The sequence below is a fragment of the Scyliorhinus torazame genome, chromosome 5 (assembly GCF_047496885.1).
Source record: "Scyliorhinus torazame isolate Kashiwa2021f chromosome 5, sScyTor2.1, whole genome shotgun sequence".
In the NCBI taxonomy this organism is placed as follows: Eukaryota; Metazoa; Chordata; class Chondrichthyes; order Carcharhiniformes; family Scyliorhinidae; genus Scyliorhinus; species Scyliorhinus torazame.
The window spans coordinates 173,763,951-173,791,504 of NC_092711.1; the positions used below are offsets into that span (position 1 = coordinate 173,763,951).

Consider the following 27,554-nt stretch of genomic DNA (forward strand, 5'->3'; position numbering starts at 1 on the left):
GGCTTCTCACCAGTGTGAACCCGTTGGTGGCTCTTCAGCTGGGATAACTGAGTGAATCTCTTCCCACACTGAGAGCAGGTGAACAGTCGCTCCCCAGTGTGAATTAGCTGATGATTCCGCAGGTTGGATGAATCACTGAATCTCTTCCCACATTGAGAGCAGCTGAATGGCTTCTCGCCGGTGTGAATTCGCTGGTGTGCCCGCAGGTTGGATAACACAGCAAATCCCTTCCCACACACAGAGCAGGTAAAGGGCCTCTCCCCAGTGTGAATGCGTCGATGAGCTTCCAGCACAGATGGGGATCTGAATCCCTTCCCACAGTTCCCACATTTCCACGGTTTCTCCATGTTTTGGGTCTCCTCGTGTCTCTCCAGGTCAGACAATCAGTTGACGCCTCCTGCACAGAACACGTGTACGGTCTCTCCCCGCTGTGAATGGTGTGATTTTTTTTTCAGGCTGTGTAACTGGTTAAAGCGCTTTCCACAGTCAGTGCTCTGGAACACTCTCACTCGGGTGTGTGTGTCTCGGTGCTTTTCCAGTCACACTGATGGTTAAAATATTTTGAAGCCGACAGAACAGACAAACATTTCTCCTTCTAGATTCAAAGGCTGATGATATTCAGGTCCCAAGGAATAGAGTGACTCCGTCACATCGAGAGGTTACGTTTGAGATTTTTGTCTGTAATTCCTCCTCTTCTAATATCCTATAAAAGGAGTTTACAAAATGAGTTTACAAAAGTGTAGGATAGAAATTCATAACCGACAACTCTCGTTTCTATGGAACATTTTTTCCTCTCTCATTCCCCAATACCTAGTCGCCAAAAACTACCCCATACGTCGTCTTCAGGGAGCGGATTCGGAGGGGCGGAGTGACAGAGCTGTGAGCATTGGGAAAGATACCATCCTTTTAGCCAGACAAATAAATGTGTCAAACTGAGGGAGCAAAGGATGTCAATGTCTTTAAGAGAGAGAGAGAGACCTGGGCCAAGCTTTGCAGAGTCTGCACCCTCCCTGGATTCACTTCCTTTCCCTTCAGTTGCTGCAAGTGACCAATTGAAGGTCAGAATGAGAAAAGAAATGGAAAGGGGGAGAAAAGAAAGTGTTTTACTCACAGATGTTGGAGACAGGAGGTGTCAAGCTCAAGCTCATTCAGAGTGAGGAGCAGCAGCTTTGCTGGGCAGGAATGAGCAGGTTAACAAGCTCAATTTCCAAAGTCTGCAGGCAGACAATGAAGGAACTCTGATTGGCAGGCGGAGAAGAATCCTTCCGGTCCACCCAGTTTGCCATTGGTCAATATCTCTGCATGAGGGTCAAGGGGCGGGGCCTCCCCGCACATGCGCACCAACCCGCCCCTTGAACATGCGCAGTCCCGGACCTGGGCGGAGATCACCGAGCGGCTTCTCGCTCTGGCGGGAGCCGTCAGCCGGTTGCCTGGAACCTTGTCTGGAGGAGACAAGGGGGAGGGGAAATAATGGGGGCGGGACAGCGCACTGGAACCCGCAGACGTCACCGTGGATCAGAGTGATTTGTTATTGGTTGATTCAGGCAGGGCTCCATTGTGACGCCACAATTCGGAGGTTGGACAATGAGTTTCGGACTAAAACTTCCTCCTCATCTGGGAGCTCAGTGTTTCCCCCTTTCCATTTCCTCTCTCATTCTGGGGGGACATTGGTGACTTGCAGCAACTGTAGGAAAGGAAGCGAATCCAGGGAGGGTGCAGACTCTGAAAAGGTTAGCGCAGGTCTCTCTCTGAAAGACAGTAACATCCTTTGCTCCCTCAGCTTGACACATTTATTTGTCTGGCTAAAAGAATGGTCTCTTTCATAATGTTCACATTAAAGGGGTTAAGCCATTTATTATTATTTCTTGTCTTCTGTGAATAAGTTCTCTATTTTATTACAGCACAGAAGGAGTCCATTCAGTCACTTGAGTCCATGCCGACTCTCTGCAGAACAATTCAGGCTGTCCCATTTCCCCTCGATATCACCATACCTCTGCAAGTTTATTTCCTTCACGTGCCCTTCTACGTTCAGTTTCAAATAATCTTATCGTCTCAACTTGCACCACTAGGTAGTGAGTTCCAAGTCATCAGCACTCACTGCCGAAATAAACTTCTTCCCCACTGCCCCATATGCCTAATCATGGGTTAAGATTAGATACAGCAGAATGAGAATGGAGGGAGAGTGTGTGGGGTGGAAATTTACAGCTTTAGGGGAATGAGGGAGGAAAAATATTCCATTGAAACTAGAATTGTCTTCTGAATTTCTATTTTATTTGACAGTGATGATATTTATAATCTCCTTTTACAGTATATTCGAAAGTGAGGATTTACAGACAGAAATCTGAAAGTAAATGGTGCACCTGGGTCTGACAAAGTCACTCGATTCCTTGGGACCTGAACATCATCGGACTTTGAATCTAGACGTAGAAATGTTTGTCTGTCTCAAGAGATTTTAAAGCACCAAGACACACCGACACCTGGGTAATTGCGTTCCAAGGAACTGACTGGAAAAAGCGGTCAACCAATTACTTTGTTTTATAAATTTAGAATACCCAATGATTTTGTCCAATTAAGGGGCAATTTAGTGCGACCAATTGACCTAACCTGCACATCTTTGGGTTGTGGGGATGAGACCCACGCAGACATGGAGGCAATGTGCAACTCCACACAGACAAGGGGCCGGCATCGAACCCGGGTCCTCCGCACCCTAGGCAGCAGTGCTAATCACTGCACCACCGTCCGCCCTGCAGTTAACCAATTACACAACCTGATAAAACATCGCACCATTCAGAGTGGAGAGAAATCCTGCACGTTTTTGCTGTGGACGAGGCTTCAACTGATTATGAAACCTGGAGAGTCTCAAGGACGCCTTCACCTGAAAATGTGGGCACTGTGGGAAAGGATTCAGATCCCCATCTGTGCTGGAAACTCATCAATGTCGTCACACTGGGGAGAGGCCACTCACCTGCTCTGTGTGTGGGAAGGGATTCACTCAGTCATCCCACCTGCTGCCACATCAAAGAGCTCACACTGGGGAGAAGCCATTCACCTGCTCTGAATGTGGGAAAGGATTCAGTAATTTATCCACCTTGCAGACACAGCAGTAAATTCACACTCGGGAGAGGCCTTTCAAATGCTCTGTATGTGGACAGGGTTTCACTGAGTCATTCAGCCCGATGATCGACCAGTGCGTTCACACTGGGGAGAAAGTGTTCACCAGGATGTGGTGTTCACCTGCTCTACTTGCTGAAAAGGGTTCCGTGATTCATATAGCCTTCCGACTCATCAGCGAGTTTATACCAGGGAGAGGCCATTCATCTGCTCCATTTGTGGGATCGGATTCACTCAATTATCCAGCCTGCTGACACTCCAATGCGTTCACACCGGGGAGAGACCGTTCATCTGTCTGACTGCGGGAAGGGATTCACTCGGTTGTGGGAAGCGACCTTTTGTGGATCAATTCAAAGGAGATGTACTCTCCCAGACTCAAAGCGCATCAGCCCACTGGAAGCAAGGTCGTGAGACCGGCCAGTCCAGCAGAAAGAAACCCTCTAACCGTCCAACCTCACCAAGTGTCAGAATGAACATGGTTCAGCCCTGGATGTGATTAACAGCAGCAATAACAGCAGAAGCCAATCCCTGTCATCACTTCTGAACACTCTGCTGTCTCAACAGGATGCATAGCAGAGTGAATCATTTTCCACAAATAGATCAGATGAACAACCTCTCTCTGCTGGCATGTCTTCCGGGTGGATGAATCACAGAATCCATTCCCACAATCAGAGCAAGTGAATGGCCTCTGCCCGATGTGGATTCATTGGTGCATCTGCAGTTTGGATAACTGAATAAATCCTTTCTCACACTCAGAGCAGCTGAACGGTCTCTCCTCAGTGTGAGTGCGCTGGTGGGACATCAGTTCTTGAGAACTTTTGAAGCCACTCCCACAGGCAGAGCATTTAAAGGGACTCTCATTGGTGTGAGTGACTTGGTGTATTCGCAGGTTAGAAGAACGAGTGAATCGCTTCCCACACACAGTGCAGGTGAAAGGCCTCTCCCCGGTATGAACCCGCTGGCGAGTCAGAAAATTGAATGACTCACTGAATCCCTTCCCACACTTCGGGCAGGTGAACGGTCTCTTTTCTGTGTGAACTCTCTCATGTGTCAGAAGGGTGGATGAATGTTTGAATCCCTTCCCACAGTCAGAGCACATGAACAGTTTGTCCCCAGTGTGAGCTCATTTGTGTCTCAGCATGTGGGATGACTGAGTGAATCCCTTCCCACACACAGAGCAGTTGTGGGAAACCAGCGGCCTGGGGGCCACATGCAGCCCATCTGGGTTCTGAGCGCGGCCCACAATAAACATTTTGCTGACTGTTGCCCACAGGCAGGGTTGCCATATTCCACCGATTCCCATCCACATAGTTTTTTTCTACCGGTGTTACTGAAGTGATACATTGGACAGCTTGTTTATGATGCAGAGCGAGGCCACCAGCACGTGTTCAAATCCCGTACTGGCTGAGGTTATTCATGAAGGCTTTGCCTTCTCAACCTTGGCCCTCACCTGAGGTATGGCGATCCTCCAGTTAAATCACCATATCTCAGCTCTCCCTGTCAAAGGGGAAGGCAGCCTGTGGTCAACTGGCACTATGGCGACTTGACTTGACACATGTGAAGCGAGGGGAAGTGAAGTGAGGAGCATTCTGATTGCACAACATTGACTGTGAGCTGTGCACTCCCTCTGCATCCAAAGTGTAAATATTTTATTTTTAACATTTGCAGTTGATAGTTCAATTAAAATATAAATGAATTGAACTAAGCATTTTCTATAACTCGTTATGAAATATTTGGTGTGTATTAAATGTATTTAATCTGATAGATAGGTCACAGTTAGTGGATTTCAATCTTGCCGACACAGAGATGAATGAGGGTCACTCATGCGGCCCACTCACTAGCCGAGTCTGTCTTCACTGATCTGAGGAGATATCCTTACTGTTCAGTAAACCTTACATGGAAAAGGCACAGATACAACTGTACATGGAGGAAGATAATGGTACCTGATGGCAGTGCTGGAGCAGTTTGTGATCGGCGTCCAATGCCACAACTACCTCTGTTTCCTTTCTTTCCGCCGGTGCCATAACAACATTCAAAATCCTCCTAATGTTCGAAAACAGCTGCCTCCCTTTCACGAACCCCGTCTGATCCTCCCCTATTACCTTCGGAAGGCACTCCTCCAGCCTACCCGCCAGTACCTTCGCCAACACTTTTGCGTCCACATTCAGAAGTGATATGGGCCGATACGACCCACATTCCGTCGGATCCTTATCTTTTTTTGGAACAGGGAAATCGATGCCTGCCCCAAGGTTTGTGGCAACACCCCCTTCCCTTTTGCCTCCTCAAACATCCCCACCATCAGGGGTGCCAACCTATCCTTAAATTTTTTATAATATTCCACCGGAAACCCATCCGGCCCTGCCACCTTCCCCGACTGCATCCTCCCAATCGCATCCTTTATCTCCTGCTCCATTATTGCTCCTTCTAATGTAGCCCTGTCCCCCTCCCCTAGCCTCGGGTGCTCCGGTCTCCTCCGAGTGGCTCTGACTTGTACAACCTCTCATAAAACTCCTCAAAAACCTTGTTAATCAGCACTGGGGCCACCACCAACTTCCCTGCCCTACCCTTCACCTGAAGAATTTCCCTTGCCGCTGCCTCCCTCCGGAGCTGACCTGCTAACATATCTCCATGTTCATAAACTGCATTCCTTGCTCTTCTCAGTTGGCGCACCGCCTTCCTGGTGGACAGTCGGTCGAAGCTCACCTGTAGTTCCTTCCTCTTTTCCAGCTTTGCCGGGTCCCCATCCTCTGCATACCTCCTATCTACCTCCAACATCTCATCTATTACCCTCTGCCGCTCCAACCTCTCCTCCTTATCCACCCTAGCCTTAAACAAAATTACCTCACCTCTCACCACCGCCTTTAGAGCCTCCCAGATGACTGCCTTCGACACCTCACCCGTACAATTGAAACCTACATATTTCTTAATTACCGTTTCAATTTTCTCACAGAATACTTGGTTCCCCAAAAGCCCCACATCCAGTTTCCACCCCGGTCTCTGCGCTGCCCCCTTCTCTAGCACCATATCCACTCAATGTGGAGCGTGATCTGACACTGCAATTGCAGAGTATTCCGACCCCTTGACTCCAGCCAGCAAAGCCTTCCCCACCACAAAAAAGTCGATCCGCGAGTATACCTTATGGACCGCGGAGAAAAACGAATACTCCCATTCCCTTGGGTGCAGGAACCTCCAAGGGTCCACCCCTCCCATTTCCACCATTAGCCCAGCCAGCGCCTTCGCCCCCCCCCCCCCCCCCCTCCCCTGATGGGACCAGCGAGCGCGGCCGTGATCTGTCCAACCTTGGCTCCTGCACCAGGTTCCAGTCCCCCCCCACAATCAGCTCATGCGTGTCTAAGTCAGGAATAGCCCCAACCACCTTCCTCACGAATCCCACATCGTGCCAATTGGGACTGTATACACTTAACAGCGCCACTAATCTCCCCTCCAATGCCCCTGTCACAATCACATATCTACCCCCCTGATCTGCCACCACCTTCTCCATCTGGAAGCGTACCCTTTTGCTGACCAGCACCGCTACCCCTCGAGCCCTTCCATCAAATCCGGAGTGAAACACTTGGCTAACCCAGCCCTTTTTATGTCTCACCTGGTCCTTCGCCCTCAAGTGAGTCTCCTGCAGCATTGCTACATCGGCTTTCAAACTTTTAAGATGTGCAAGCACCCTTGACCGGACCTCCTAGCCCTCTCACGTTCCACGTGATTATCCTTACTGGGGGTCTCTCACCCCCCCCCCACCTTTCTTATCCACCATCACCATACCACCGGGCCCTGCCCCATAAGCCTGACCTGCCCCTGTCCATTGTTAACATCGAACCCCTTCCCCCCTCCCAAGAACCCCCCCCTACAAAAACATCACCCAACATCCCTCCCTCCACCCCCTCTTGCTCGCCTCGTAGGCCCATTGAAGCCTGCTACCCAGGCTCCAACGTCCGCAGTCCTCCTCTCACCTCACTCCCATTCACTAACTGACTCTAGTTAGCTAGCGCGGGTGGCTCCCCCCCCCCCCCCCCCCGCCAATACCTCTCGCCCCCTTCCGCCCAGTCCCAGAGAAAGAAACACCAAAACAAACCCAACAATCCAACCCCTACAATTCACTAACATAACATTTAACCGTCGCAACACAGAACACCATTAACTGGAACTCTGCAACAATGCAAAGAGAAGTAAATTTCAAATTTCAATACAAATCAGTAAAAAGAAAGTTGTAACATTTGTACGTTTTCCAGCCGCTCAAACACAGTCCACAGTCTTTCTTCCAGTTCCGCTCTTCACGTCTGTCCCAAGCTTTCTGCCCTCACGAACGCCTCAGCCGCCTCCGCTGTCTCAAAATAAAAGTCTTTGACTTTATATGTTACTCTCAACTTCGCCGGGTACACCACACCAAATCGCACCCCCTTCTTGTACAAAGCCGCCTTCACTCGCCCAAACGCCGCTCGTCTTTTTGCCAACTCCACTGTCCAATCCTGGTAGATCCGAACCGCAGTACCATCCCACAGCACCTCATGCTTCTCCTTCATGCAAAACTTATGGAAGCAGATAATTACTGCCCTTGGCGGCTCGTTCACTTTGGGCTTCGGCCTTAATGACCGATGAGCTCGGTCTAGCTCGTACAGGGTGGGGTTCTCACCCTCCCCCATCAGCTCCGCCAACTTCTTAGCAAAGTATTGCATTGGCCTTGGGCTATCTGTCCCTTCGGGCAAGCCCACAATTCTCAAATTGTGCCGCCTTGAGCGGTTTTCCAAGTCTTCCAGCTTTGCTCGGAGCCCTCTGTTAACCTCCACCACCCTCCGCAGCTCGTCTCCCATCGAGGGGACCTGGTCGCTGTGTCGTGTCACGGCCTCCTCCACCTCCTTCATCTTCTCGCCCTGCTCTCTCACCTCGGCCAATGCCTTTGCCACCTCCACCCTGATCGGGCCAATTTGCCTCCTCCAACAATGACCTCACCACGACCACCATCTCTTTCCTCAGGATCTCCATGTGCCTCACCAAACGTTTTTCCAGCCCCACCACCATCACCTCGGTCATCTTCTCCACCGTAAGTAGTGCGGTCCCGCCTTGCAGTTTGGCTTCCGCCATCCTGTCAACACTTTTCTTTTGCTTGTCTTCTCCTTCGGCGGCGAACCCACGTTTCCTCCTTTCTTTGACGCTGCTTTTCGCATCTTTTAGCGGCTTATTGTTTTTTATCTTCTTTCTTTTCTCCTCTCTCCCCCTTCACTCTCCTGCTCTTCATCAATCTGACATTCTTCTTTTTTGAGAAAAAAAAACTTTTACCAAACTTCCATGAATCTTCTTTCTTTCTCCTCTACATTCACCTGGGACCAGGTTTCAAACCTTCTTCTTCCTAGGTGGGAGCCATCCGACGTGGAGCACCCTCCCTACATGGCGCTCGGGCCTGCCGCCTCGACCTCTTCGTAGCTCCGCCCCCCGCTGCTCCGACCTGCCGGGCCCGGCACCTCAGCCTCCGCCGCCCGACACCCGCGCGGGGTTCTTCGCCGGCTTTTAAGCCGGCCCTGCTGGCTGCTCGTGGCGGCCCCAAAGGCCGACGATAGTCAGGGAGTGCGTGGAGTCTCGGGGATTTCCCCGAAATCGCCGCGAATCGCGGCCACCGGCGGGAGCTCTTTTTTTTGCAGCAGCCCTGCTCGCCCACCCCACCGGAAGTCCCTTGCAAGGCTCAACCTAACGCAGCTAAAAGTGGTACATAGAACCCACTTGACCAGAACCTGAATGGACAGGCTCTTCCCGGAGGTGGAGGATAGATGTGAACGGTGCCAAGGAGGTCCGGCCAACCACACCCACATGTTCTGGTCTTGCCCCAGACTTGCAGGGTACTGGACAGCCTTCTTCGAGGCAATGTCCAAAGTGATGGGGATGAGGGTGGAGCCATGCCCGAAAGTGGCGGTCTTCGGGGTATCAGACCAGCCAGGTCTATTCCTGGGGAGGAGGGCGGACGCCCTTTCCTTTGCCTCCCTGATCGCCCGCCGGAGAATCCTGTTCGGCTGGTGGTCAGCAGCACCATCCAAAGCTGCAGACTGGCTGTTCGACCTATCGGAATCTCTCCAAATGGAGAAAATCAAATTCACTATCCGTGGGTCGGAAGAGGAATTCCACAAAACATGGGAGCCATTCACCCGACTGTACCGAGACCTGTTTGTGGCCAACACATAAATAGATAAATAGCCAGTAGCCAGGGAGAATTAGCCAGGACAAAACAAAAAGAGGAAAGCGAGGGAGGGCCAGGGTGGTGTGGGGTGCAAGGTAAGGGAGCAAAATTCAGCAAGAAAGAATGGGGGGCAGCAGTGAAGAAGGGGGGGAAAGGTGGGAGGGGAGAGTCAGGGAGAGGGGAGCTGGGGGGAGGAGCGGCTGGGGGGAGGGGGGGTCAGGGAGAGAACTGGGGAGAGGGGGGGGTCAGGGAGAGGGGAGCAGGAGTGGGGAGGGGAGTCAGGGAGAGAGGAGCTTGGGGGAGGGGGGGGGGGGCTGGAGGAGGGGTAGGGAGGATTGAATGCTGAGCCAGACGGTGACAGACTGTAAATAGAGAAACCATAAAGAAACCTTTGTGACTGTACAATACATGACAACGAAAGGCAATGTATACAATATTGAAAATGCCAATAAAAAGATTTTTTTTTTTTAAAGATGGCAAGGAACAGGCTACAGATGAGTTAAAGAGAAACTATTTGTATCCAGAACATTGTGAACATCCTTTTACTCTGGTTGTCTTTGATCCTCAAGTCATTCTCTGTTTTTTAACCATATTCTGTTTCATTCATAAACTTTTATCAGTAAAAATATTTGATTTTTCTGAACTTTTCATGATTAGATTGATGCACATTAGGGAAAGTGGGTGAGAGGTTGACAGGCTCTTTAACAGAAAGTGAGACCCTCTGTGGTAATTGTCAAAGGAGCCAGAGGGGGAGATGAGATTTTATTTTATTTATTGACACAGCGAGTTGTTCTGATCTGCCTGAAAGCAGATTCAATAGTATCTTTCCAAAGAGTAAATACTTGAAAGGGAAGAATTTGCAGGGCTGTGGGGAAAGGGCAGAGCAGTTGGATGAATGGCAGAGTCCTTTCAAAGAGATAGCAGGGGCACGATGGGCTGAATGGACTCCTCCTGCAGCCTGTGAATCTGAGCCTCCTGCTTTTGTGCAGGTTAAAAGGGACAGATTTCATTGCAGCCTCTTCCTTGTATATGTATTTAAAGAGACGGGTTTCTCTTTAGCTCTGAGTGACCGATATAACAATTGGTTGGAGGCCCATTTCCCAGTCAGTCCTCCAGCACCTTCCTGTCTCTCTATTAGTGCGTCGCCCATGGCAGTTTCCCAACTGGGGCCCAGGACCCGTTATTCTCAGCTAAATTTAGCCCTCAGCTCCATCGCCTGCCTGTCATTGACATGAGCAACAGAGACAGAAAGGTCCCGAGGCTCAAATGGGAAGTCAAAACTTGTGGCTCTAAACCAAGACTTCAACATTTGTCAGTCAAATCCAGGTTATTTATACTGGGTTTTTATTATTAGATTTAGGCACTGGAGGGAAAGGGTGGGGGTTTTAAAGGGTAACTTTCCCTTTCTAACTTTATAATGTTACATCCAACATTCCTTGTCCCAGCACTGAGGAAGTCTGCACTGTCAGAACAGCCTTCTTTCAAATAAGATGTTAAACTGAGGCCCTGTCTGCCCCTCTCAGGTGGGTGTAAAAGTTCCCACAGCCACTATTTTGAAGAAGAGCAGGGGAGTTATCCCCGGTGTCCTGGTCAATATTTATCCCTCAGTCAACATCACTAAAAACAGATCATCTGCTCATTATCATTTGCTGTTTGTGGGATCTTGCTGTGTGTAAATTGGCTGCTGCGTTTCCTGCATTACAACAGTGACTACACTTTAAAAGTACTTCATTGGCTGGAAAGCACTTTGGGACGTCCGGTGGTTGTGAAAGGTGCTATACAAATGCAAGTTTTTAAATTGAAGATTTATGTTTTCTGAACTTGTTATTTGGAACTCAATTGATTTCAGCCACCCCCATCATACCATTTAAAAAATTCACTTTGGTTCAGACAAGGCAATTAAGGCAAAGGCAGAATTCTCTTGATATTGAATTTAAAAGGTTTATTCAAAGAAACTTTCAGACATTGCCTTTTACAACTTCATGTGGGTGATCAGTCTGTAGAAGCGTTATCCTCTCTGGCTCCTTTGACAGTCATTTCCTTGGAACTCGGCCTCGGGAACCTTCAGTACGTGGACTCAAAGCCCCCGAGTGTGGAGACCTGGGTTAGTGACATAGCTGGGTTTCTCAGTCTCGAGAAAATAAAGTTCGCCTTAAGAGGGTCAATGTCAGGGTTCACCCCGAGGTGGCAGCCTTTCGTCGACTTTCTCGGGGAAAATTAAAATGTCAGCAGATGCAGTATTCCGGGGGGGGGGGGGGGTTGTTGTTGTATGGTTGGGGTGTGTGAAGATTGGGTTGTGGGGGGGGAATGTTTATTTTACCATGTTGATGTCATTGTTTATGTTACTGTTATAAAAATTTTCAAAGACCTTAATAAAATATTATTAAAAGAAAATCTATATTTGAAATGAATGAAATGAAAATCGCTTATTGTCACAAGTAGGCTTCAAATGAAATTACTGTGAAAAGCCCCTAGTCGCCACATTCCAGCGCCTGTTCAGGGAGGCTGGTATGGGAATTGAATCGTGCTGCTGGCCTGCCTTGGTCTGCTTTCAAAGCCAGCGATTTAGCCCTGTGCTAAACCAGCCCCTGTTTGTTGCATTCATGTGAAATGAAAGTCACCTTTGAACATTCTCCCAGTGTCTGCCTGGGTCTCACTCCCACAACTCAAAAAGATATGCAGAGGAGGTCAATTGGCCACGCTAAATTGCCCCTTAATTGGAAAAAACAAATTGGGTACTCTAAATTTATTTTTAAAAATAAATGAATGTCACCAATGGACCAGGGGACCATAGGCTGCTCTCCCCTTTGAGTGAGAGAGCTGACTGGTGGTGATTTACCCTGAGAGTCACCACACCTCAGATGAGGGGCAAGGTTCATGGATAACCTCCGCCGATATGGGAGTTGAATCCATGTTGTTGGAGTCACTCCGCATCACAAACCAGCCATCCAGCCAACTGAGCTAACTGGCCCTTGAATATGTAATAATTCCTTAACTATTATCTATTCACTATCTCCCATTAGTTTCCCCGTCCATCTCAGACAGCTTGCCCCTCATACCCTGTTAGTTTACTTCTGTCAGAAGCACTTAGATACATTAAACAAAAGAGCCAGCTAACCACCACAGCCCATCTTCATGGCAACACGGCATGATTTAGGGGATTCCAAACAGAAATGGGAACTATATATCTTTTAACTTACAAAAGCCCTTTCACTCTGTGATTCTTTTATTGTGCAATTTAAAGCCTGGTATTCGCAACAAGTTTTGAATATCATCAACCCACTGGAGGCAAAGTTGTGAAACCGGAGTGTCCAGCAGAAAGAAACCCTCCAACAATCCCCACTGACCAACTGTCAGAATGAACAAAATGCAGTCCTCAAGGTAATTGAGAGCACAAGCAAGAACAGCAGAATCCAACCCCAGCAATCAATTGTGAACTTGTTGGTGTCTCAGCAGATGTGATGAAACACAAAATCCCTTCCCACATTGAGAACAGGTGAACAGCCTCTCCCCAGTGTGAACTCGCTGGTGTGTCTGCAGGTTGGATAATTGAATGAATCCCTTCCCACACTGAGAGCAGGTGAACGGCTTCTCTCCAGTGTGAACCCGCTGATGTCTCTGAAGGCTGGATAAAACACTGAATCCCTTCCCACACCGAGAGCAGGTGAATGGCTTCTCCCCAGTATGAACTCTCAGATGTGTTTCCAGGTTGGACAACTGAGTAAATCCCTTCCCACACTGAGAGCAGTTGAATGGCATCTCCCCAGTGTGAACTCTCTGGTGTGCCTGCAGGTTGGATGAACAACTGAATCCCTTCCCACACTGAGAGCAGGAGAATGGCTTCTCCCCAGTGTGAACTCGCTGGTGTGTCTGTAGCGGGAATAGCTGAGTGAATCCCTTCCCACACTGAGAGCAGGTGAACGGCTTCTCCCCAGTGTGAACTGCCTGATGTCTGTGTAGGGTGGAGGAATCACTGAATCCCCTCCCACACTGGGAGCATGTGAACGGCCTCTCCCCAGTGTGAAATCGCTGGTGTGTCCGCAGATGGGATAACTGAGTGAATGACTTCCCACACTGAGAGCAGGTGAATGGCCTCTCCCCAGTGTGAATGCGCCGATGAGCCTCTAGTGCAGAAGGGGCTCCGTATCCCTTCCCACAATCTCCACATTTCCACGGTCTGTCCATATTTTGAATCTTTGTGTCTCGCCGGGTTGGACAATCAGCTGAAGCCTTGACAACACAGAACCCACATGTATGGTCTCTCCCCCCTGTGAATGGCGTGATATTCTTTCAGACTGTGTAACTGATTCAGGCTCTTTCCACAGTCAGTGCTCTGGAACACTCTCACTCAGGTGTGTGTGTCTCGGTACTTTTCCAGTCACACTGATGTTTAAAATATTTTGAAGCCTACAGAACGGGCAAACATTTCTCCTTCCAGATTCAAAGACCGATGGTATTCAGGTCCAGAGGAATCGAGTGACTGTCAGATCGAGACTTGACGCTTGCAATTTTTGTCTGTGATTCCTCCTCTTCTAATATCCTGTAAAAACAATTTACAAAAAATATCACTGTCAGTACAGGATAGAAATTCAGAACAGACAATTCTAGTTTCTCTGGAATGTTCTTTCTTTCCCCAAATGCTGTAAATCTCCATCCCACACACCCTCCCTCCATTCTCACTCTGCTATATCTGATCTTAACCCTTCCAAATCTCCTGAAGGTGCTGATTCAGGCTGATTGACAGATCCATGATCATCACTTCCTGTCAGAACACAGATCATAACAAATAGAAGCTGCATTCAGCCATTCAGTCCATAGAACCTGCTCAACCATTAAATGAGCTAATTGGCCGATCTACCTCAGCGCCATTTTCTCACACTATCCCCCATCGATATGTTCAATATCGAGAAACCTGTCAATCTCAGTCTGAAAATACTTGATGACTGAGGTTCCACAGTCCTCTGGGGTAGAGAATTCCAGATCTTCGCCACATCCTCGAGTGAAGAAATTCCTCCTCATCTCAGCTTTCTCTCCATTTTCCGACTTGTTGCCCATAACATCTTTGGGTTGTGGGGGTGAGATCCACGCAGACGCAGGGAGAATGTGCAAACTCAACACGGACAGTGACCCGGGGCCTGGATCGAAGTCGGGTCCTCGGTGCCGTGAAGCAGCAGAGATTAACCATGCTGCCCACTGCCTTAAATGTTAGCCATCTCCTGGGGAAGCCAGCTCTTTAATTGTGAACATTAGGAAAGAGACCATCATTTTAGCCAGACAAATAAATGTGTCAAGCTGAGGGAGCAAAGGATGTCAATGTCTTTAAGCCATGATGTGGAGATGCTACCCAAAGATGTGCAGGGTAGGTGGATTGGCCATGCCAAATTGCCTTTTAATTGGAAAAAAGGAATTGGGTATTCTAAATTTACTTTTAGAAAGAAAAAAATTAAAATCAGGCAGAGATATGTCTAATGTTTTTATATGGTACATATTTAATATAATATTTATGGTTCTGTAATTAAGTACATTTATTATTGTTTCTAGTTGTGTAATAATGTATGCAGTTACGTTATATATTTCCAGTCTTCTCTTCCCTCAGAGGGTTATTAGTCTCTGGATTTCTCTTCCACAGGGACCAGTGGGATCTGAGGGTCATTGATTATATTCAAGGATGAGTTAGCTATGGACTGAATGGCTGAATGCAGCATCTATTTGTTATGATCTGTGTTCTGACAGGAAGTGATGATCATGGGTCTGTCATGAGCACAGTAAGACGCCTTACAACACCAGGTTAAAGTCCAACAGGTTTGTTTCGAATCACTAGCTTTTGGAGCACAGCTCCTTCCTCAGGTGAATGGAAGGGGCTGAAGATGGAGCAGTGCTGCGAAAGCTAGTGATTCGAAGCAAACCTGTTGGATTTTTACCTGGTGTTGTAAGACTTCTCAATGTCTTTAAGAGAGAGAGACCTGGGCCAAGCTTTCCAGAGTCTGCACCCTCCCTGGATTCACTTCCTTTCCCTTCAGTTGCTGCAAGTGACCAATTGAAGGTCAGAATGAGAAAAGAAATGGAAAGGGGAAGAAAAGAAAATGTTTTACTCACAGATGTTGGAGACAGGAGGACGTTTCAGGCTGTGTGAAGCCCAATCTCCTTTCACACAAAGCCCGCGCTGATTGGAGGACCAGCGTCCTTCCGGTCCTAACTCTATCCATTGGCCAACACCTCACAGGAAGGTCAGGGGCTGGGCTTTCCCTCGCACATGCGCAGCCTCTCCTCTCTCTTGGACATGCGCAGTCCCGTGCCGGGGGGGGGAAATCACCCAGCGGCTTCTCGCTCTCGCCGGAGCCGTCAGCCGGTTGTCTGGAAATCTTGTCTGGAGGAGAAGGAACTATGAGTGGGGCGGAGCTGCTGTGTCCGCGCGCCGGGCCTGCGCACTGGAACCCTGAGACGTCACCACGGATTCACGTGCGTGAGCAGTAAATTTGTGACCAATAGGAAGAGTTGGTGAACCGGAAGAACTTTCTTCCACCATCCAATCAGCTCCCCCGTTGTCTGAATGCGGAAGCTGAACAATGAGCAACACTGGGGCTTCACAAAGACGGTAACTTCCTCCTGTCTCTAACATCACACTTTCTTTTCTCTCCCCTTGCAGCAACTGAGGGGAAAGGAAGTGAATCCAAGGAGGGTGCAGACTTTGGAAAGGTTGGCCCAGGTCTCTCTCTCTCTCTCTCTCTTAAAGACATTGACATCCTTTCCTCCCTCAGCTTGACACATTAACTTGTCTGGCTAAAAGGATGGTCTATTTCCTTATGTTTACAATTAAAGGGCTAGTTTCTCCAGGAGATGGCTGACATTTAAGGAGACAGTGAATTAATATAGCACAGAGACAGTCTCGTGTAGTTATATGGTACAGATTATATGGTACAGGAGAGGATGCAGAGGAAATTCATAAGCATGTTGCCTGGGCGTTTCAGCGATGAAGAGAGCCTGGTTGGGAGTTTCCTGGGAGCAGAGGAGGCTGGGGATATGTGATATGGGTGGCACGGTAGAACAGTGGTTAGCACTGTTGCTTCACAGCACCAGGATCCCAGGTTCGATTCCTAGCTTGGGTCACTGTGCGGAGTCTGGACATTCTCCCCGTGTCTGCGTGGGTTTCCTCCGGGTGCTCCGGTTTCCCCCCACAATCCAAAGATGTGCAGGTTAGGTGGAGTGGCCATGCTCATATGCCCTGTGTCCAATAAAGATTAGGTGGGGTTACGGGGAAGTTGTGAAGGTTGGAAGTGTGGGATGAGGTATGGTGCTCCTTCCAAGGGCCGGTGCAGATTCAATGGGCCGAATGGCCTCCCTTCTGCACTGTAGATTCAAGCACCGCCCAGCTCACTACAAAAAAATCAATCCGGGAATACACCCTATACACATGCAAGAAGAAGGATTATTTTCTCTCTCTCTGCCGGGTTCACGAACCTTCACGGATACACCAACCCGATCCTTTCCATGAACCCCCCCAACTCTTTCATCATTCTCAACCTTCCCATCGACTTGGGGCTCGATCTCCACAATCTCGCCTCCATTACACAATTAAAATCCACTCCCATGATCAGCTGGTGAGAGTCCAGGTCCGGAATCGCTCCCAGTAACCTCTTTACAAAACCAATATCATCCCAATTGGGCGCAGACACATTTACCAACACCACCGCCGTCCCCTCTCACGCCCCACTCATTATCACAAACCTCCCAGGTCCAACACCTCTCTGGCCCCCGTAAACCCTGTTCTCTTGCTCAACAAAATGGCCACCCCCTTGACTTCCAATCAAGTGAAACACTTGACCCATTCATCCCTTCCTCAGTCTCATGGGGCTGGTTTAGCACACTGGGCTAAATCGCTGGCTTTTAAAGCAGACCCAGGCAGGCCAGCAGCACGGTTCAATTCCCGTACCAGCCTCCCCGAACAGGCGCCGGAATGTGGCGACTAGGGGCTTTTCACAGTAACTTTATTTGACGCCTACTTGTGACAATAAGCGATTTTCATTTTCAACTGACCTTTCACCCTGAGATGCATCTTCTGCAAGAAAATCACCTCCGCTCCCAAACTCTTCAGGTGTGGAAACATACAGGACCTCTTGACCCACCCATGTAGTCGGCAGACATTCCATGTCACGATTCTCACCAGAGGCTTACGCCTCCACCCCCCTCTAGTGTCCGCCAACATCACCATTGGGTTACCACCCCCTCCCCCATCCCCACATTGAACCGGGCCCACCCAAGATGGCCCCCCACCCTGCCCACGACCAAACCCATCCTCCATACCTCCCACGTCGCCGTGCCCCCACCACCACCCCCCCCTGCCTCACTACACTTCCGTTCACTGGCATTACCTGCTAACATGGCAACTCCCACCCGAAGGCCCCAAGCCCAGCCTCCATACAACCTGCATTGACCTGTCGTAGAAACGTGACCATGTGCAACAAGCACCGGACTACAGTAAAGACTGAAAATACCAACACGTCCAGAAAAAATACCCAAAACACAACAAAAGTCGGGGGGGGGGGGTGTAATTGCTCCGCTTCCAACTTTTCAACTCCTCCTCCCCCCCCCCCCCCCCCAATCGGCAAACAATGACAAAATCCAACTTTCACGGACAGAACTCCTCCACTCAAGAGTCACCTTTCAGCTCTCCCCCAGCTTATGTTCCTTGATAAAGTAATTTACCTCCTCCGGCGGCCCAAAATAATATTCCCGGTTCCCACAGGTCACCCAAAGTCTGGCCGGGTACAGCACCCCGAATCGGGTACAGCACTGCCTTGGCCTTGTTGAACCCCGCCCGCCTCCTGGCCAGCTCCCCTCCAATGTCCTGATATATCCTGATTCGGTTTGCCTCCCATTCACAGTCCTGCCGTGCCCTGGCCCACCGCAGGATCTTTTCTTTGTCCTGGAACTTCTACATCCGCACGATCACTGCCCACGGCCGCTCCCCCACTCTCAGCTTCTGTCTCACGGACCAATGAGCCTGATCCACCTCTGGGGCCTTGTCCAACACCTTCTCCTCCACCAATGATGCCAGCATCCTGGCGACCAAGCTCGTAGCACTCATTCCCTCCACTCCCTCTGACAGACCCACAATCCACAGATTTTGCCACCTGGACCTGTTCTCCTGCTCCTCCGCCCTCGGCAGCAGTGACTTACACAACTCCCTCGGGATCGCCACCTCCACCTCCAACAGCACAATACGGTCACTCTGATCAGTCTCCACCTTCTCCACTTCCCGGATCATCACCCCCTGCATCTCGAGGCACTTTCCCACCGTTACAGGGTCCCGCGAAGTGGTGCCACTGCCCCCTCAATCGCCTCGACCAGTCGCTCTGCATTCCCTCTGCTGCCCAATCTCCTCTTTAATGAAGCCCATCAGTTGCTCCATCTGCAGTTTTCCCGTTGTCAATGACCCCCCCCCCGCCTCCTTTGTAATTGGAACAGCGCCAAGAGTCTCCCCAACTCTTTCACCAGCTCTTTACCTGTCTTCAGCCGGGTCTGATAGCCCATAAACATGCCCATCCAGGGGAGAACTTCTTGCCCTGCACTCTCGCTCCACATTACCACTGAATGTACCCGGAACTCAGGCAAAAAGGGACAAAACCAACACCTTCGAGCAGGAACCGCCCTGTGTGCGCCCACTCACTCCGTGGCTGAGCCGCCCTGTGTGCGCCCACTCGCTCCATGGCTGAGCCGCCCTGTGTGCGCCCACTCGCTCCGTGGCTGAGCCGCCCTGTGTGCGCCCACTCACTCCGTGGCTGAGCGCCCTGTGTGCGCCCACTCACTCCGTGGCTGAGCCGCCCTGTGTGCGCCCACTCGCTCCGTGGCTGAGCCGCCCTGTGTGCGCCCACTCACTCCGTGGCTGAGCCGCCCTGTGTGCACCCACTCGCTCCATGGCTGAGCCGCCCTGTGTGCGCCCACTCACTCCGTGGCTGAGCCGCCCTGTGTGCGCCCACTCGCTCCGTGGCTGAGCCGCCCTGTGTGCGCCCACTCGCTCCGTGGCTGAGCCGCCCTGTGTGCGCCCACTCGCTCCGTGGCTGAGCCGCCCTGTGTGCGCCCACTCGCTCCATGGCTGAGCCGCCCTGTGTGCGCCCACTCACTCCGTGGCTGAGCCGCCCTGTGTGCGCCCACTCACTCCGTGGCTGAGCCGCCCTGTGTGCGCCCACTCACTCCGTGGCTGAGCCGCCCTGTGTGCGCCCACTCGCTCCGTGGCTGAGCCGCCCTGTGTGCGCCCACTCGCTCCGTGGCTGAGCCGCCCTGTGTGCGCCCACTCACTCCGTGGCTGAGCCGCCCTGTGAGCGCCCACTCACTCCGTGGCTGAGCCGCCCTGTGAGCGCCCACTCACTCCGTGGCTGAGCGCCCTGTGTGCGCCCACTCGCTCCGTGGCTGAGCGCCCTGTGTGCGCCCACTCGGTGGCTGAGCCGCCCTGTGTGCGCCCACTCGCTCCGTGGCTGAGCGCCCTGTGTGCGCCCACTCACTCCGTGGCTGAGCCGCCCTGTGTGCGCCCACTCACTCCGTGGCTGAGCCGCCCTGTGTGCGCCCACTCACTCCGTGGCTGAGCCGCCCTGTGAGCGCCCACTCACTCCGTGGCTGAGCCGCCCTGTGAGCGCCCACTCACTCCGTGGCTGAGCGCCCTGTGTGCGCCCACTCGCTCCGTGGCTGAGCGCCCTGTGTGCGCCCACTCGGTGGCTGAGCCGCCCTGTGTGCGCCCACTCACTCCGTGGCTGAGCGCCCTGTGTGCGCCCACTCACTCCGTGGCTGAGCTGCCCTGTGTGCACCCACTCGCTCCGTGGCTGAGCCGCCCTGTGTGCGCCCACTCACTCCCTGGCTGAGCGCCCTGTGTGCGCCCACTCACTCCGTGGCTGAGCCGCCCTGTGTGCGCCCACTCACTCCGTGGCTGAGCCGCCCTGTGTGCGCCCACTCACTCCGTGGCTGAGCCGCCCTGTGTGCGCCCACTCACTCCGTGGCTGAGCCGCCCTGTGTGCGCCCACTCGCTCCGTGGCTGAGCGCCCTGTGTGCGCCCACTCACTCCGTGGCTGAGCCGCCCTGTGTGCGCCCACTCACTCCGTGGCTGAGCCGCCCTGTGTGCGCCCACTCGCTCCGTGGCTGAGCCGCCCTGTGTGCGCCCACTCACTCCGTGGCTGAGCCGCCCTGTGTGCGCCCACTCACTCCGTGGCTGCTACTGGAAGTCCATGATGTGCCCTTTCTAATTTGAAACGCCCAGGCTTCACATCCAGTTTGAGAAAACGTGGCAGCCGGTCCTCGAAGAACCTAACGGGAGCCTCACCCTCCACACCTTCTGACAGGCCAACGACTCGGATGTCCTTTCTCTGACCCTCTGTTCTCCAGGAGTCCCCCACGTCACTCGGCCGGTTTTCCAAGGATTGAATTCTTGCCTCCGCTGAGGAGGCATCTTGCTCAACATTCAGGATTCTCTCCTCAGGATCATCGAGCCTCTTCATGGTGTTTTGCAGCTCGGCCTCATGAGCTCACAGATATTGAGTCAGCTCACTCAGCCTCTGGTCAAGAACACGGAGAATGTCGGCAGTCATCATTTTCACCGCCTCCGAGAGAGCCCCGGAGAGCGCGGGGTCGAGAGACCTCCTGAGGGTCAGGCCGCCATGTTGAAAAGGCGGCTCCAGCCCCGCTGAATCCGCCTGTGCTCTTTTATCAACGGATTTCTTGATGTTTTTCAGCATAATCTTACCAAACCTAATCCGAAGCGCTCGAGGGACATGGCAACAAATATTAATTCAAGATGAGGTAGATGAGTGCCGGGCAATCGGGATAAATGACGGATTCCCGGCGAGTGGAACCAGAACCTGCGGAAAGCAGCTATTCCCGCGCCTGCTTCACGACAGATTTCCGATTGACGAGATGGTCGAGGATTGTGGGGAACCGGCAGGAAAATGGAGAGAAAGCTGAGATGAGGAGGGATTTCTTCACTCGAGGATGTGGTGCTGCTTCGGAATTCTTAGAATCCCTACAGTGCAGTAGGAGGCCATTAGGCCCATCGAGCCTGCACGGATCCATATTCCACCCTATCCCTGCAACCCCATAAACTAATCTGCACATCCCTGGACACGAAGTGGCAATTTAGCACAGCCAATCCACTTACCCCGTACATCTAGGAGCACCCGGAGGAAACCCACGCAGACACGGGAGAACGTACAAACTCCACACAGACATTGACCCTAGGCTGGAATTGAACCCGGGACCCTGGCATTGTGAGGCAGCAGTACTAACCACTGTGCTACCGTGCTGCCGTAATTCTCTACCCCAGAGGGCTGTGGAGCCTCAGTCATCACGTATTTTCAAGACAGAGATTGATAGGTTTCTAGATATTGAAGATAGCGAGGGATATGGCGAATAGTGTGGAAAATGGTGCTGAGGTAGGTCGGCAATGAGCTCATTGAATGGTTGAGCAGACTCGATGGGCCGAATGGCCGACTGCAGCTCCTATTTGTTATGATCTCTGTGTCCAGGACAGGAAGCAGTGAGCAGGGATGTCAATCAGCCTGAATCAGCACCTTCAGGAGAATTGGGAGGGGGAATATTAGATACAGTGAATGGAGGGAGTGTGTGTGGGACGGAGATTTACAGCTTTTGGGGAATGAGAGAGGAAAGAATGTTCCAGAGAAACTAGAATTGTCTGTTTATGAATTTCTATCCTGTACTGACAGGGATAACTCCTTTTTCAGGAGATTAGAAGAGGAGGAATTACAGACCGAAGTCGCAAATGTCACATCTGGGATCTGTCAGAGTCATTTGATTCCTTGGGACCTGAATATCATCAGCCTTTGAATCTAGAAGGAGAAATGTTTGCCGGATCTGTCAGCTTCAAAGATTTTAAACGTCGGTGTGACTGGAAAAGCACCGAGACACACACACCCGAGTGGGTTCCAGAGCACTGACTGTGGAAAGAGTTTGAACCAGTTACACAGCCTGAAAAAGCGTCACACCATTCACAGCGGGGTGAGACCGTACACGTGTTCTGTGTGTGGACGAGGCTTCAACTGATTGTCCAACCTGGAGAGACACGAGGAGACCCAAAATTTGGAGAAACCATGGAAATGTGGGGATTGTCGGAAGGGATACAGTTTCCCATCAAGGCTCGAAGCTCACCGACGCATTTACACTGGGGAGAGGCCGTTCACCTGCTCTGTGTGTGCGCAGGGATTCGTTCAGTTATCTAACCTGAAGTCACATCAGCAAATTCACACTGGGGAGAAGCCATCCACCTGCCCTCAGTGTGGGAAGGGATTCACTCAGTTATCCAGCCTGCGGAAACACCAACGAATTCACACTGGGGAGAAGCCGTTCACCTGCTCTCAGTGTGGGAAGGGATTTGGAGATTCGTCCAACCTGCGGGCACACCAGCGAGTTCACTTGGGGGAGAAGCCGTTCACCTGCTCAGAGTGTGGGAAGGGATTCTGTGTTTCATCACAGCTGCTGAGACACCAACGAGTTCACACTGGGGAGAGGCCATTCACCTGCTCTCTGTGTGGGAAGGGATTCACTCGGTCATCCTATCTGTTGAAACACCAAGGAGTTCACACGTGATGACAGGGGTTGGATTCTGCTGTTATTGCTGCTGTTAATCACATCCAGGACCGAACCATGTTCATTCTGACAGCGAGTGAAGTTAGAGGGTTTCTTTCTGCTGGACTGGCCCGTTTCACTGGGTTTGTTTCCACTCGGCTGATGCTCTTTGAGCCTGGGACAGAACATATCCACTGAAATGATCCACAAGTGGATAGAGGTAAAAGGGTTAAATGAGAACTGATTAAGAATAATTAACTATAATCATATTAAGCATTTTAGGGGCTGGTTTAGCACAGGGCTAAATAGCTGGCTTTTAAAGCAGACCAAGGCAGGCCAGCAGCACGATTCAATTCCCACAACAGCCACCCCGAACAGGCGCCGGAATGTGACGACTAGGGGCTTTTCACAGTAACTTCATTTGAAGCCTACCAGTGACAATAAGCGATTTTCATTTCATTTCATTTCAGCATTACTTGAGTGCAACAATAGCTGGGAATCCACTAAGGGTTAATCCAGATCATACATTTTAATTTCTTAGGTTTCACATCTGCAAGGTCAGTGATGTCAACTAACTAAAAGGCCCCATTGTATCGTAAGAACTGGTGCTGCTATCCTAAGAACGAGTAGTCCGGTTTCTGTGGTAACAGCCAGTCTAGGGTGATAATGTCTTAATCAAAACTGTGTTTTTCAATTAATGTTAGATGCAGGTGTGGATAATTTGGAAACTTGGCAAGCGATGGAATGGAAAATTTGCACCAGTACATTTAAATACAATATCTCTTAAATTGAGGGACAGGCATTTTGGCCGAATTGAGTAATTATAAATTAGTTAAAGCCAATCGAGTAATTATAAATTAGTTAAAGCCAATCAGAAGTAAAAAGGTGAGACATTAAGATAACAATATCCTTAAAAATCACAAACCGGGATGGAAAAACGCATCCTGGGATCACCCCATCTATATTTCTGAAACCTATTTCCTTTGCTGCTTGCTTTTACCACTCACCGTCTTTATTTTGCTTAAATTACGTAGTTATTTCATCCTGTGTATTATGATTTGAAGAATTACTACGATCGGTAATTGAATGAAAACTCACGACTGTATTCGCTAAAGACAATCAATCTGACTAGCTTGCTGCAGGGCTAGTTGAAAACTTTCTAAATTTTGTATTGAAAACATGTTTACCAGTGGCACAAGCTGACAAATAAAGTCCAAGTGGACTTTGCCAAAAAGCACAGACTTGACCTCTGTTATTTGGGAACTGAGAAGGGATAACGGATATCCAGGATTCCGAATAGACACACAGATCCATCAGTCAGGGATTGGTTAGAGTGTGGGTGAGATTAAATGTCAAAAATATCCTGGAACAAAAGGCAAAGGGAGAGGTAATGGTTGTGGTAAAGAAACAAAGCATTGGTCCAGAGTAAGTGTTAATGGCAGAATAAAGGACAGCTCTGTCTGCAAGCAAAAAACATGAAAACAAGATGCAGACTGGAACTCGGCAAAAAAACAAATCAAAATGGAGGAGAGAGTTCAGGGTGTGAAGTTGTTGAACTCAGTGTTGAGTTGAGAAGGCTGTAAAGTGCCTCATGAGAAGATGAGGGGCTGTTGGTCCAGCTTGTGTTGGGCTTCTCCGGAACATTGCAGCAGGCCGAGGACAGAAATGTGAGTCTGGGGGACTTCAGTGACGTATTTAGGAGAGGGGGACACTCAAGTTCTAAATATAGATTTTCAGGTACAACAGACGCTTACGGGAACTTCCAAACCCAACAACCTGATTGGTGAAGATACAAACCCACTGAAAATGCCCAGGGAGGGGAAAAACAAGAAAGGTGCGATTACTCTTCAGATTCTGAGGTGTCGCAGGGCTCGGCAAGTAACAAGGTGGCAAGGGCGGGCTCTCCCTCTCCCCTGCCGACTATATCGTCAGCCATCGGCAACGGCGACCGCATTGTGGTGGCCGGATTAGAGAAACATCACCAAAGCTTGGCGGTGGAATTAAAGAAATCGGTCGAGGAGGCCCCGGCTCATAGCTCTGCAAAATGGGAAAATCTGAGTAAAATCCTGGAAACACGTGGTGCCACCGAGAAAAGCTGGGAACGGCCTCTCCGACCATACTGATCGGATCGTAACAGCCTCTCCGACCATACTGATCGGATCGTAACAGCCTCTCCGACCATACTGATCGGAGCGTAACAGCCTCTCCGACCATACTGATCGGAGCGTAACAGCCTCTCCGACCATACTGATCGGATCGTAACAGCCTCTCCGACCATACTGCCTGGATCGTAACAGCCTCTCCGACCATACTGATCGGATCGTAACAGCCTCTCCGACCATACTGCCTGGATCGTAACAGCCTCTCCGACCATACTGACCGGATCGTAACAGCCTCTCCGACCATACTGACCGGATCGTAACAGCCTCTCCGACCATACTGATCGGATCGTAACAGCCTCTCCGACCATACTGATCGGATCGTAACAGCCTCTCCGACCATACTGATCGGATCGTAACAGCCTCTCCGACCATACTGACCGGATCGTAACAGCCTCTCCGACCATACTGATCGGATTGTAACAGCCTCTCCGACCATACTGCCTGGATCGTAACAGCCTCTCCGACCATACTGATCGGACACATCAATAGAAACCAGCCTGACCTACAAAATTCTAACAGAATTAGACAGGATAGATTCAGAAAGAATGTTCTCGATGGTGAGGGAGTCCTATACTGGGGGTCATAATTGGAGGATAAGCCGTAAACCTTTTAGGGCTGAGGTGGGGGGAAATTTCCTCACCCAGGGAGTGGGGAATCTTTGCAATTCACTGTCACAGAAAATAGTTGAGGCCAAAACTTTGTGTAATTTCAAAAGGAATTAGACAGCTCTTGGGGTAAAGGGATCAATGGATATGGAGGGAAGGCTCAGGTTATTCATAAAATAATAGAATTTATAGTGCAGAAGGAGGCCATTTGGCCCATCGAGTCTGCACCGGCCCTTGGAAAGAACACCCCACTTAAGCCCACACCTCCAACCTATCCCCGTAACCTCACCTAACCCACCCTCTATCCTCTCTGGCAGACCCACTATTCTGACCTTTTGCCGCCTGGACCTGTTTTCCTGGTCCTCCACTTTCCCTCTTAGGCTCCCTTGGGCTGTCACCAACCTTCTCACCTCAGTTTCCAGAGCTCCAATCCTGTCGCTCTGGTCCGAGGGAGCTTTCTCCAATTCCAGGATTGTTTTCCCCTGGGCCTCCACCTTCCTTCCCAGGCCTTCGATGGTTCGCTGCATTGTGTTTGTCGTCTCCGACATCACCTCCTTCATCATTGTGTGGAACTCCGTCCTGAACGCCTCCTTCATGGCTTTTAGCTCCCTTTTCAGCACCATTCTCCATTTGTCCCCCCCGCGTGTGTGTGGGGAGGGGGGGGTAGGGTGTTCAGTTCTCCGGTTTTTTAAACCGGAATTCCCGATAAATTGCCTCTGTTGGATTTGTTTGGGTGGAGAGCCACCTGATGTGCGTTCGCCACCACCAGACGTCTTACCCTTATTGAACTTGATAATCAGCCATGATCATAATGAATGGTTGAGCAGGCTCGAAGGGCTGAATGGCCAACGCCTGCTTCTATTTTCTATGTATGTTACTGTGTATTCAGCCCACCCAAAGTATGTCTCCCATCAAGAAGGTCAATCTGGAAAAATCCTCCCACTCAGGATGTCAACGCAAATTCCACCTGGGCAAATGAATGGGAATCATTGGATTTGCAAACAAGTACCTGGTCTCAAACCCAACCCAACAGCTGCCTGCTTTCAACCTTCCCAGGAAAGAGTGTCCACACTTAACAGGTTCAGAACCGGCCAGGTCCCCTGCTTGACCAACCTCCACAGATGGGGCATTAGTACCAGCCCCCTATGCACACATCATACAAGATGGTCCAATCCGCATACTCAGTGGAGGCCTATCCGCACTCAACACAGCAGGACCGGAAGAAACTGCTTGGCTTGGGGACTTTCCATTCGCCAAATAAAATACTGGACCAAAGCTCCTTGTGATGAAGACAATTCCTTCAGATTGATCATCATCACCTTCAGCCTCAGAATTCACTCTGCCATGTGTCACGTTGATGACCCTGGTTTTCCACTTTGGGCAGTTCATCTCATAATGATATTTTCAGTCGGACCTGAAACTCCTGTTAATTGTTCCCCAGTCATTCCTGGGGTTCATTCACCTATTAATGCTGTTCCAATTCTGTCTTTTGTTGTGATATCTGGATCTGCAAAAGATGTTTTCACCCTCCTTCACAATCTGTCCAAGTCCAACTGTGCATCATAGACATCCAATAGATCATCTTTCTTGTAAACCTCATCAACAAAACCCTCATGGAAAATCCAAACTTTAATCAGGATCCAACCAATGGGAGCCCAGCTCCCAGAATACTTTGCTTCTGATTTTCCTTTTGTTAGGAAGTGAGAATGCCGAGGCCAGACCTTGTTTCCTCCTTGGTGGGGACGTAACCCGTGTCCACATCTCCACTTCATTCTTCCACTGGTCGTATGGCTCAGACTCCGAGAACAGCAGCGGGTAATCAGACCCTGACAATTTCCACTTGCTTCAGTTATTTCTCACAAAAACTACTGGGATTGTAAGATTCTGTCTGAAATGTTATTTTCCAACCTTCACCATCCGGCAGGCATTCTGTGT

General features: G+C 50.4%; 2 long non-coding RNA genes across 2 annotated transcripts; one reads left to right on the plus strand and one right to left on the minus strand.

Moving 5' to 3' along the window:
- Positions 1-11,205: 11,205 nt before the first annotated feature.
- Positions 11,206-15,544, minus strand: LOC140420716 (uncharacterized). Its single transcript, XR_011946529.1, has 2 exons — positions 15,386-15,544; positions 11,206-13,829 (listed from the first exon to the last, which is right to left on the minus strand). It is a non-coding gene; the product is annotated as an uncharacterized lncRNA (long non-coding RNA).
- A 187-nt stretch (positions 15,545-15,731) lies between these two features.
- On the plus strand, positions 15,732-24,086 carry LOC140420713 (uncharacterized). Its single transcript, XR_011946526.1, has 2 exons — positions 15,732-15,884; positions 22,012-24,086. It is a non-coding gene; the product is annotated as an uncharacterized lncRNA (long non-coding RNA).
- The last annotated feature ends 3,468 nt before the right edge of the window (positions 24,087-27,554 follow it).